General features: G+C 45.5%; 1 non-coding gene across 1 annotated transcript; it reads right to left on the bottom strand.

The window, feature by feature from the left end:
- Positions 1-1,078: 1,078 nt before the first annotated feature.
- Positions 1,079-1,182, bottom strand: LOC112438622 (small nucleolar RNA U13). The gene has a single exon (XR_003027023.1). It is a non-coding gene; the product is annotated as a small nucleolar RNA U13 (small nucleolar RNA).
- Between the last annotated feature and the right edge of the window lie 10,449 nt (positions 1,183-11,631).

Raw genomic sequence — 11,631 nt, 5'->3', positions numbered from 1 at the left:
ATTTGCAGAAAATTTGCAGAGATAGTACAGAGAATTCTCACATATTCCCATCCAGTTTTCACCAAGGTTAACACATTATATTATCCTGGTTCTTTCTTTTCTTTCTTTCTTTCTTTCTTTCTTTCTTTATTTCTTTTTCTTTCTTTCTTTCTCTCTCTCTCTTTCTTTTTCTTTCTTCTTTTTTTTTTTTTTTTTTTTTTTTGAGAAAGAGTCTCTCTCTGTCGCCCAGGCTGGAGTGCAGTGGTGCGATCTCAGCTCACTGCAATCTCTGCCTCCTGGTTTCAAGCGATTCTCCTGCCTCAGCCTCCCAAGTAGCTGGGATTACAGGCATGTGCCACCACGCCCAGCTAATTTTTGTACTTTTAGTAGAGATGGGGTTTCACCATGTTGGTCAGGCTGGTCTTGAACTCCTAACCTCAGGTGATCCACCAGCCTTGGCCTCCCAAAGTGCTGGGATTACAAGTGTGAGCCACTGCGCCCGGCCTATCCTGGTACATTCTCAAAACCAAGAAACTAACACTGATACGTTGCCATTATCTAAACTCCAGGCTTAGATTTCACTAGTTTTTCCACTAATGTCCTTTTTCTATTGCAGGATCCAATCTAGGATACTGCATTGTGTTTAGCTGGCCTTCCTTTTAATCAGCAATAGACAACCAGAAATTTGAGGGCAGCCCATCTCTTGTTCAGGATATCCCTTGTTAGAGAAAGGCTGTTCTTACTTTTTACAACACCATAAAGAGCATTAAAACTGGAAAGTCTGCCTAGTACGTTTGCTGGTTTCTGAGGACATCATTGCTCCACTGGTTCTTCTTCCACCCGACTCTTGAGATCCTGCCTCAGCAACTTTCTCCAACATTTAATGTACCTTCTTCCATCCAAGAGTGGTTTCCTGCAATTTTTACATCTATACTTAGGGGAAATTAGAAACAATGCATAACCTCCAACAATCATTTAATGATTCCAGTGATGCTTCACCTCTGCAGCCTCTTCTTCTCTAAAGAAAACCATGGTCCTCTCTGGCTCTTCTTATATTCGGTCTCCTGGTCAACTTCTTTCCCTCCATTTTTTTTTTTCACATCAGATGGGTAATGTGCCAAGATGTCATGACAAGGTTTGAGGGAGGCACATCTCACATAACAGCATGAAAATCCAATCATCACAAAAAAGATGAAAAAGTCTTTCTTTTTTCAGTTATCTCCCTTTTTTCACTGCAGGTGCACTCTCCACTTAACTTGCCCACCCTAGTAATTTTAAAAGGACCCAGCTCACAAAAGGAAGAGATTTATGTCTTCTGGGGCAGGGGTGGGGGTGGTATTAGTGAAGGCACGGGATGCTATGTGGAAGTGAAGCCAAATGAAGCAGGATGTTATAATGTTCCTCTGTGTGCTCTTATGGATTAAAATCATCCCAGACACTTTCTAAGTCACATCATCTAGGACAGTTCTGGAGCAGGGGAGAAAGTAAGAGTCAGCTGTAGGGATGCATTGAAAGTTAGCTTTGGAGCCAGGCGCGGTGGCCCACGCCCATAATTCCAACACTTTGGGAGGCCAAGGCAGCTGGATCACTTGAGGCCAGGAAATCGAGACCAGCCTGGCCAACATGGTGAAACCCCATCTCTACTAAAAGTACAAAAATTAGCTGGGCATGGTGGCGGGTGCCTGTAATCCCAGCTACTTAGGAGGCTGAGGCAGGAGAAACACTTGAACCCGGGAGGTGGAGGTTGCAGTGAGCTGAGATCGTGCCACTGCACTCCAGCCCGGGTGACAGAGCGAGAGTCTGTCAGAAGGAAAGAAGGAAAGAAAGAGAGAAAGAGAGAAAGGAAAGAAAGGAAAGAAAGGAAAGAAAGAAAGAGAAAAGTAAAGAAAGTTAGCTTTGGCCTTAATATTTGCCCAAAATCTGCTCTCACCTTTGGCCTTATCCTTTGGAAGGCCAAATGTCTACCTCAACATTACTTCTGCCATCCCAGAACTGGTGCAAGACGTGATCTTATATGTTATCATCATATATAATCAATACCAAACTGTCGGTAATATGAACAAAGAATATAATTTAGGTTTATTTTTAATATCTAAGCATTTTAAATATAGGTAAGCATTCTAGATGTCAACTGGGGTAAAAACCTCCCTATATGCCTTGTATGTCAAAATGTTTCAGTCATTTGAAGTATAAATATATATTTATTATGGCAGGAGTTAAATGCTACAATACTTAATGGGGATTATGAAAGTAATTTTATGTACAAACATAGGAACTTACAAAAAGTTATTAATAAATAGGGAAATAGGTGAACAGTCAATACAAATATTAAGGGCCAGACATTGTGGCTCATGCCTGTAATCCCAGCACTTTGAGGGGTCAAAATGGGAAGATTGCTTGAGGCCAGGAGTTTTAGACTACCAAAGTTTTTTTTTAAACTTAGCCAGGTGTGGTGGCACACATCTGTAGTTCCAGCTATTCCGGAGGCTAAGGTGGGAAGATCACTTGAGCCCAGGAGTTTGAGGTTACAGTGAGCTATGATTGCACCACTGCACTCCATCCCAAGCCATAGAGTGAGACCCTGTCTCAAAATCCAAGAATAAAATAAAATAAAATATTAGGTTAATATGCAGTAGCCAAATACATTTAAGATAATCATATTCTTTTGGAGCAAATACTTTTTTAAATTATAAAACAAAAATAAAAATTAGATATAATTCTAATCTTTGTAGAATTTTTTTTTTTGTATCGGCATTTGGAACAATAAACAAAATAGCCTTTAAGAATTTTATTGGCTGGCGGCAGTGGCTCACGCCAGTAATCCCAACACTTTGGGAGGCCGAGGCTGGTGGATCACCTGAGGTCAGGAATTCAAGACCAGCCTGGCCAACGTGACAAAACCCTGTCTCTACTAAAAATACAAAAATTAGCCTGGCGTGGTGGCGCATGCCTGTAATCCCAGCTATTCGGGAGGCTGAGGCAGGAGAATTGCTTGAACCTGGGAGGCGGAAGTTGCAGTGAGCTGAGATCACGCCATTGCACTCTGAGTGAGACTCTGTCTCAAAAAATAAATAAATAAATAAATAAATAACTTTATTTAATTTTTAATTGTTTAATTATAAGGCCATGAGTGTTTTAAGAAAAAGTCTTATTTGAAAATCCTTCATAGTTATGAAGACAAAATAAAAGCTAAATGTCAACTTTTCTGCCTCAGAAGTTCATGAGGAAAAAAATCCAAAATCACTTGCAACAGCCATGATAAATCATGTTTCATCCAAATATAGTAACAAAGAACATAATGACTATAAAGACAAGAAAGCGTTAGAGACAAGTAAGGTAACCAAAGCTCATCATTTGATTCTCATTAAGCAAGCTTCAAAAAAACAGACTTTACAGGAATCCTTTAAGGCAATTCCTTATTGTGTTGAGTCTATGGAGTTTAAGAATCTAAACAAAACTTGTTGAAATGATGCTTATAGACTGCCAACAATTTTCAGTAGTTGAAATTGAAGGATTTTTGAAATGTGCCCAAGCTATGAATCTCAGGTACAAAATTCCTTCTAAAAATTAAATTACTGAAAAATGTTTTGTCTGAATTATATTCTACTGTGCACAAAAATGATTAGCAATACTATTAGCTATGCTACTTTTAAAACTTTGTTCATTGTACCCTTGGAAATGCAAAATCAACCAGAAATCTTTTTTAAAATCACAGCACAATGGATTAATGCTTTGTTGTACTTTGCTTAGAGTAGCAGTTAGCTATTGCTATGTTATTTTAAAAACCACCCAAAAACTTAGTGGTTTTAATAAAGCACCATTTATTTGGCTAACAATTCTGCAGGTTGTGAGTTTAATTCGGGCTCAGCTGGGCAGTTCTTCCGGTCTTAGCTGGGCTCCTTCATGCGTCTATGGTCAACTGTAGATGAGCTAGGCAAATCAGCTTCCGGAATTTGACTAGATGCATACATGCAATGAATGCTAAGATACAGGTGGCAATTCGTAGATTTTTTTTTTTTTTTTGAGATGGAGTCTCACTCTGTCACTCAGGCTGGAGTGCAGTGGTGTCATCTTGGCTCACTGCAACCTCTGCCTCCCGGGTTCAAGAGATTCTCCTGCCTCAGCCTCCTGAGTAGCTGGAATTACAGGCGTGCACCACCACACCCAGCTGATTTTTGTATTTTCAGTAGAGGCGGGGTTTCACCATGTTGGCCAGGCTGGTCATGAACTCCCGACCTCCAGTGATCTGCCCACCTCAACCTCCCAAAGTGCTGGGATTACAGACGTGAGCCACCGTGCCCAGCCAGTATCTTAAGAGTCTATTACATTGCTCTATTAACACATCTAGGTCCACTGTTCAAAGACAAATTTCTCTCAAAAGATTGTATAAAACATCAAGAGCTGGTTTTCTAGTTAAGTTGTAGAAGCACATTCCACTCTGCCTCTCCCACTGAATGCAGCTATAAAACCTGGATAGAATGCATGGAGCATCTATTTGAGAACTCCATAAAGTATGTGGTAGCGGACATATTGGAAAAGAAGACAAGAATTCAAAGTAAACTTGCAATCCTATCACAGCATGGACAGCAGCAGTGGCTGCAGCAGTCAAAGGGCCTCTCAGGGGCCTAAAACTCTGAGGAGGTGTGGTAACAAGACAGGGGAGCAAACACCCATTGGTTCATTTCCCTCTGTCTCTTTCCTTCCAGACATGGGCACAGTCACAAGAAGTATTAATATACGGCAGAATGAACTAACTAAAAATGCCAGTTTCCTGGTCAGAGGACTGAATATGGAAGCCTTAGAAACCTGAAAGTATCAGAAAGATGGCAGAGAGGGAAAGAGGGGAAATTCAGAAAAATGACACCATAAAATTGTTTATGAACTCCTTAGAGACCTATACACCAAAAAAAAAAAAATGTCATTTAAAAGTATGTTATATTGGCCGGGCGCGATGGCTCATGCCTGTAATCCCAGCACTTTGGGAGACCAAGGTGGGTGGATCACTTGAGGTCAGGAGCTCCAGACCAGCCTGGGCAACATGGTGAAACCCCGTCTCCACGAAAAATACAAAAGTTAGCCATGGGTAGTGGCAGACGCCTGTAATCCCGGCTATTCGACAGGCTCAGGCATGATGAGAATCACTTAAACCTGAGAGGCAGAGGCTGCAGTGAGCCAAGATCCTGCCACTGCACTCCAGCCTGGGTGACAGAACAAGACTCTGTCTCAAAAAATATACCTATTAATAAAAATGTTCAGCTCCCAGCCGCCTGCCTTGGCCTCCCAAAGTGCCGAGATTGCAGCCTCTGCCCGGCCGCCACCCCGTCTGGGAAGTGAGGAGCGTCTCTGCCTGGCCGCCCATCGTCTGGGACATGAGGAGCCCCTCTGCCTGGCTGCCCAGTCTGGAAAGTGAGGAGCATCTCTGCCCGGCCGCCATCGCATCTAGGAAGTGAGGAGCGCCTCTTCCCGGCTGCCATCCCATCTAGGAAGTGAGGAGCGTCTCTGCCTGGCCGCCCATCATCTGAGATGTGGGGAGCGCCTTTGCCCCGCCACCCCGTCTGGGATGTGAGGAGCGCCTCTACCCAGCCGCGACCCCGTCTGAGAAGTGAGGAGCCCCTCCGCCCGGCAGCCACCCCGTCTGGGAAGTGAGGAGCGTCTCCGCCCGGCAGCCGCCCCATCCGGGAGGGAGGTGGGGGGTCAGCCCCCCACCTGGCCAGCCGCCCCGTCCGGGAGGTGAGGGGCACCTCTGCCCGGCCGCCCCTACTGGGAAGTGAGGAGCCCCTCTGCCCAGCCAGCCGCCCCATCCGGGAGGGAGGTGGGGGGGTCAGCCCCCCGCCCGGCCAGCCGCCCCATCCGGGAGGGAGGTGGGGGAGTCAGCCCCCCGCCCGGCCAGTCGCCCCGTCCGGGAGGGAGGTGGGGGGTCAGCCCCCCGCCCGGCCAGCTGCCCCGACCGGGAGGGAGGTGGGGGGTCAGCCCCCCGCCCGGCCAGCCGCCCCATCCGGGAGGGAGGTGAGGGGCGCCTCTGCCCGGCCGCCCCTACTGGGAAGTGAGGAGCCCCTCTGCCCGGCCAGCCACCCCGTCCGGGAGGGAGGTGGGGGGGTCAGCCCCCTGCCCGGCCAGCCGCCCCGCCCGGGAGGTGAGGGGCGCCTCTGCCCGGCCGCCCCTAATGGGAAGTGAGGAGCCCCTCTGCCCGGCCACCACCCGGTCTGGGAGGTGTACCCAACAGCTCATTGAGAACGGGCCATGATGACAATGGCAGTTTTGTGGAACAGAAAGGGGGGAAAGGTGGGGAAAAGATTGAGAAATCGGATGGTTGCCGTGTCTGTGTGGAAAGAGGTAGACATGGGAGACTTTTCATTTTGTTGTGTACTAAGAAAAATTCTTATCCTGTTGATCTGTGACCTTACCCCCAACCCTGTGCTCTCTGAAACATGTGCTGTGTCCACTCAGGGTTAAATGGATTAAGGGCGGTGCAAGATGTGCTTTGTTAAACAGATGCTTGAAGGCAGCATGCTCCTTAAGAGTCATCACCACTCCCTAATCTCAAGTACCCAGGGACACAAACACTGTGGAAGGCCGCAGGGTCCTCTGCCTAGGAAAACCAGAGACCTTTGTTCACTTGTTTATCTGCTGACCTTCCCTCCACTATTGTCCTATGACCCTGCCAAATCCCCCTCTGCGAGAAACACCCAAGAATGATCAATAAAAAATAAATAAATAAATAAATGTTCAATGTGAAAACTTCTTCTTCTTTTTTTTTTTTTTTGAGACAAGGCCTCACTCTGTTGCCCAGGTTGGAGTGCAGTGACACAGTCACAGCTCCCTGCAGCCTAGAACTCCCGGGCTCAAGTGATCCTCCTGCCTCAGCCTCCGGACTAGCTGGTGAAATGAGAGAGTTCTCTTATTCCCCTTGCAGGGCATGCGACAGAGGTGTGGTTCCCTTATTCAGTGCCCTGCTGCTCAAACCCCTAGGGGGAGCATGCAGACAAGCAGGTGCAGAGGCCGTGAAGAGTGCTTTTGGGCTCTGTCCCCACAGCAGGGCTCCCAAAGCCCAAGTGGGTGTGTGTTCCATGGCTTGGGTTAGTCAGCTCAGCAGACCTTCTGCCTTATCGCAAGGACATGGGGCGAGTGTGACAGGAGTTCAAAACTGGCTGCCTGGGCAACAAAGCAAGACACTATCTCTCCTGAGTTCTTGCCCAGTGTACCAGAAGAATCAGATCACACGTGGGCTGGAAGGTAGAGTGCAAGGTTTTATTGAGTGGTGGAGGTGGCTAGATGGATGCTGAACCGGAATCAAGGAATGGAGTGGGAAGGTGGTCTTCCCCTGGAGTCGGGCCACCCAGCGGCGGGACTCTTCTCCAACTGCCCTGGGCGGAAATCCCCTCGGCATCTGCGCCATTCCACTGTTGCTGGTCTGCAGGTGTCTGCTGGTGTGTTCCTCTGCTCCTCACAATGTCTGGCTGCTTGTGTCTGTGCCCGCTAGGTCTCGGGTTTTTATGGGCACAGGATGCCGGCGGGCGTCGGGGCGGGGGGCAGTGGCGGGCCAAAAGGCAATTTTTGGGCTTGAAAACAGAAATACCTGTCCTCATTCAGGTCCATGGGCACAGGCCCAAGGGTGGAGGCCTTGGCCAGGGACCCCACCCTTCTCTACCCAGCACTTCCCTGCCCGGCTCCCATATCACTGGGACTACAGGCTGTGCTACCACACCTGGATAATTTTGAAAATATTTTTGTAGAGACAGTGTCTTGCTTTGTTGCCCAGGCAGCCAGTTTTGAACTCCTGGCCTCAAGCGATCCTCCTGCCTCAGCCTTCCAAAGTGTTCGGATTATAGGCGTGAGCCACCTTGTGTAGCTGAAAACCTCATTTTTAAACTAAAGACATTTAATAATGTTTCAATACAATTTTGGATTTACTGTTGCATTCCAGAAATTTTCTGATAGCATTATTTAGTTTAGGCCTTGGCTTCAGGTAAATATTGATTTTTACACTTGACCATTTAGCATTTTTGCCTAAATGTATTTTCAGTCACTCCTAGTTGCCAATTAAACAAGAATGGCAGCATCAATAGGACTATGCTCCATTTAACCTGATGGGCATTTTCCGATTCAGCCAACAAGTCGTGTGTACTGGCTTTTCCTCAATTTCTGAGGAAATTCTGAAATAAAGCATCTATCTACTACTTCAAAGTGATATTAAGGTGTGAAAGTCTTGCTGAAATTGAGCAGTACTTTCATAACTTAATATCACTTTGAAGTAAGAAGATAGATGCTTTATCTATCCCCATTAGCAGAAGGTTTTATTGTCACAAGCTAGGCATGACAGCTACAAAAGAGAAGCTTCAGGCTGGGCGCGGAGGCTCATGCCTGTAATCCCAACACTTTGGGAGGCCGAGGCGGATGGATCACTTGAGGTCAGGAGTTTCAGACCAGTCTGGGTAACATGGCAAAACCCCATCCCTACTAAAAACACAAAAATTAGTCAGGCTTGTTGGTGCATGCCTGTAGTCCCAGCTACTCGGGAGGCTGAGGTGGGAGGATGAGCCCGGGAGGTTGAGGCTGCAGTGAGCTATAACACTGAACTGCAGCCTTGGCAACAGAGCAAGACCCCATCTTGGAAAAAAAAAAATCAAAATCACCATTCTGAGTAGACATTCCTCAACATTTATCAAGTTCGGCAATAACAATCCTGTACAGTACATTGATTCATTCAGTTACTTAGACATATCTTTTAAACTAGTTTCTCTTTGGTGGCTGGCTCATTAGGAAGTTTCACTGTTCAAAGCTAGATCTTTCCTGAGCTTTTTCAGGACCGAGATTTCGTTCTTGTTTTAAATTTTTGCTGCCTAAAATCACTATGGTGATGATCTCTAGTTTAGAGTTTAGGGGTCTGGTTCATCTCTGTGCTAAAGCAGACCACAACTTGCTTCCCAAGAGTTATATTGGCCCTGACAGTGAATATTCCCTTGGCCTACCTCCACATAGAAGGGCAGTGGCTTTCAATTCAAGGACTGATTCCTGTTTGGCTCATCTTTCATTTGGGTTGACTTTTAAGACACATGGCTCTGTGCTTTGGCAAACACAGAATAGTTGTGCTCTAAGGATTTGTCAGAGAACATACCCTCAAACCCACAGTTGCTCAATACTTAACGGAAAGCTCAGCTGAGAGATATAATACTTATAGAGGATCGCCTGAAGTCTAAGAAGCCTATATTTCTCTAGTCAAACATGTATCCCTGGATAAAAGTGAGATCATCAAGAAAACTGTATTTGTGGACTGAATTGACTTGCCTACCCCTACACATACACACACACACACACACACAAAATTACTTTAGGTGTAAAGACTTTATATTTTTTAAAGAAATTTTAGAATCATGGCAAAATCTACAGGAGGGTAAAGAGGCTGGGGGTGGTGGCTCATGCCTGTAATCCCAGCACTTTGGGAGGCCGAGGCAGTTGGATCACCTGAGGTCAGGAGTTCGAGACCAGCCTGGCCAACATGGTGAAACCCCATCTCTGCTAAAAATACAAAAATTAGCCAGGCATGGTGGTGCATGCCTGTAATCTTAGCTACTCGGGAGGCTGAGGCCAGAGAATCGTTTGAACTCTGGAGGCAGCAGTGAGCCGAGATCATGCCATTGCACTCCAGCCTGGGTAACAATAGTGAAACTCCATCTCAGAAAAAAAAAAAAAAAAGAGGGTATAGAGATTTCCAATACACTCCCTGCCCCTACACAAGCACAGCCCTTCCCATTATCAACATCCCCAACAAGAGTGGTATGTTTGTTACAATTGATGAACATACACTAGTACACTAACACATCACTATTGCCCAAAGTCCACAGTTTACATTAGGGTAACACTTAGTGTTGTACTTTCTATGGGTTTGGACAACTGTATCCACATGTATCCACCATTAGAGTATCATACAGAATAGTTTCACTGCCCTAACAATCCTCTGTGTTTCTCCTATTCATCCTTCCCTCTCCACCAACCCTAGGCAACCACTAATCTTTTTTACTGTCTCCATAGGTTTGCTTTCTCCAGAATGTCATATAGTTGGAATGATACAGTATTTAGCCTTTTCAGACTGGCTTCTTTCACTTAGAAATATGCGTTTAAGGTTCCTCCACGTATTTTCATGGCCTGATAGCTCATTTCTTTTTAGCATTGAATTTTACATTCCATTGTCTGGATGTACCACATTTCGTCCATTCACCTTCTGAAGAACATCTTGATTGCTTTCAAGTTTTGTAATTGGGAGCAAATGTGCTATAAATAAACATACATGTGCAGGTTTATGCGTGGATGCAAGTTCTCAATTCCTTTGAGTAAATACCAAGGACCATGATTGATATTGGTACCATATGCATCATATGGTAAGAGTATGTTTAGTTTTGTAAGAAACAGCCGCTGTCTTTCAAAGTTGCTGTACCATTTTGCATTCCCACCAGCAATGAATGAGAGCTCCTATTGCTCCACATCCTCATCAACATTTGGTGTTGTCAGTGTTCTGGATTTTGGCCATTCTAACAGGTAATGGTCATTTTAACTTAGATTTATATTTCCCTGATGACATATAATATGAACCATCTTTTCATGTGCTTATTTACCATCTGTATATCTTTTTTAGCAATATGTATGTTAAAGACTTTGGCCAGTTTTTAAAGTGGGCTATTTACTTATTGTTGAGTTTTAAGAGTTCTTTGTGGCCGGGCGTGGTGGTTCATCCCTATAATCTCAGCACTTGGAGACCCCAAGGTGGGCGGATCACCTGAGGTTAAGAGTTTGAGACCAGCATGGCCAACATGGTGAAACCCCTTCTCTACCAAAAATATAAAAATTAGCAGAGCGTGGTGGTGCACACTTGTAATCCCAGCAGGAAAATTGCTTGAAACCAGGAAGCGGAGGTTGCAGTGAGCCGAGATTGCACCACTGTACTCCAGCCCGGGTAACAGAGTGAGACTCTGTCACAAGAAAAAAAAAAAAAGAGTTATTTGTTTACCGTATTAGGCCACTCTTGCATTGCTATAAAGAAATAACTGAAACTGAATAATCTGTAAGAAAAGAGATTTAATTGGCCCATAAGTTCTGCAGGCTATACAGGAAGCATAGGAGAATATGCTTTTGGGGAGGCCTCCGAAAGCTTCCAGTCATTATGGAAGGCAAAAAGGGAGCAGGCAAATCACATGGTGAGAATGGGAGCGAGAGAGAGTCGGGTGTGGGAGAGGTACCACACTCTTTTAAACCACCAGATCTCGTGAGAACTCACTCACTGTCATGAAGATAACACCAAGCCATGAGGGATCCGCCCACATGACCCAAGCAGGCCCCACCTCCAACACTGAGGATTACAATTCAACATGAGATTTGGGCAGGGACAAATATCCAAATCATATCACATATTTTTTATAACAGTCCTTTATCATAAATGCCTTTTGCAGATATTTTCTCCTAGTCTATGGAGAATTGCATTTTTTTTTTTTTTTTAACAGAGTCTCACTCTGTCGCCCAGGCTGGAGTGCAGTGGTGCGATCTCAGCTCACTGCCACCTCCACCTCCCGGATTCAAGTGATTCTCCTACCTCAGCCTCCTGAGTAGCTGGAACTACAGGTGCAAGCCACCATGGCTGGCTAATTTTTGTATTTTTAGTAG

Source organism: Pan paniscus, chromosome X (assembly GCF_029289425.2).
Source record: "Pan paniscus chromosome X, NHGRI_mPanPan1-v2.0_pri, whole genome shotgun sequence".
In the NCBI taxonomy this organism is placed as follows: Eukaryota; Metazoa; Chordata; class Mammalia; order Primates; family Hominidae; genus Pan; species Pan paniscus.
The sequence above is the reverse complement of the archived record's forward strand: the minus strand, read 5'-3'. Positions and strand labels throughout refer to the sequence as shown.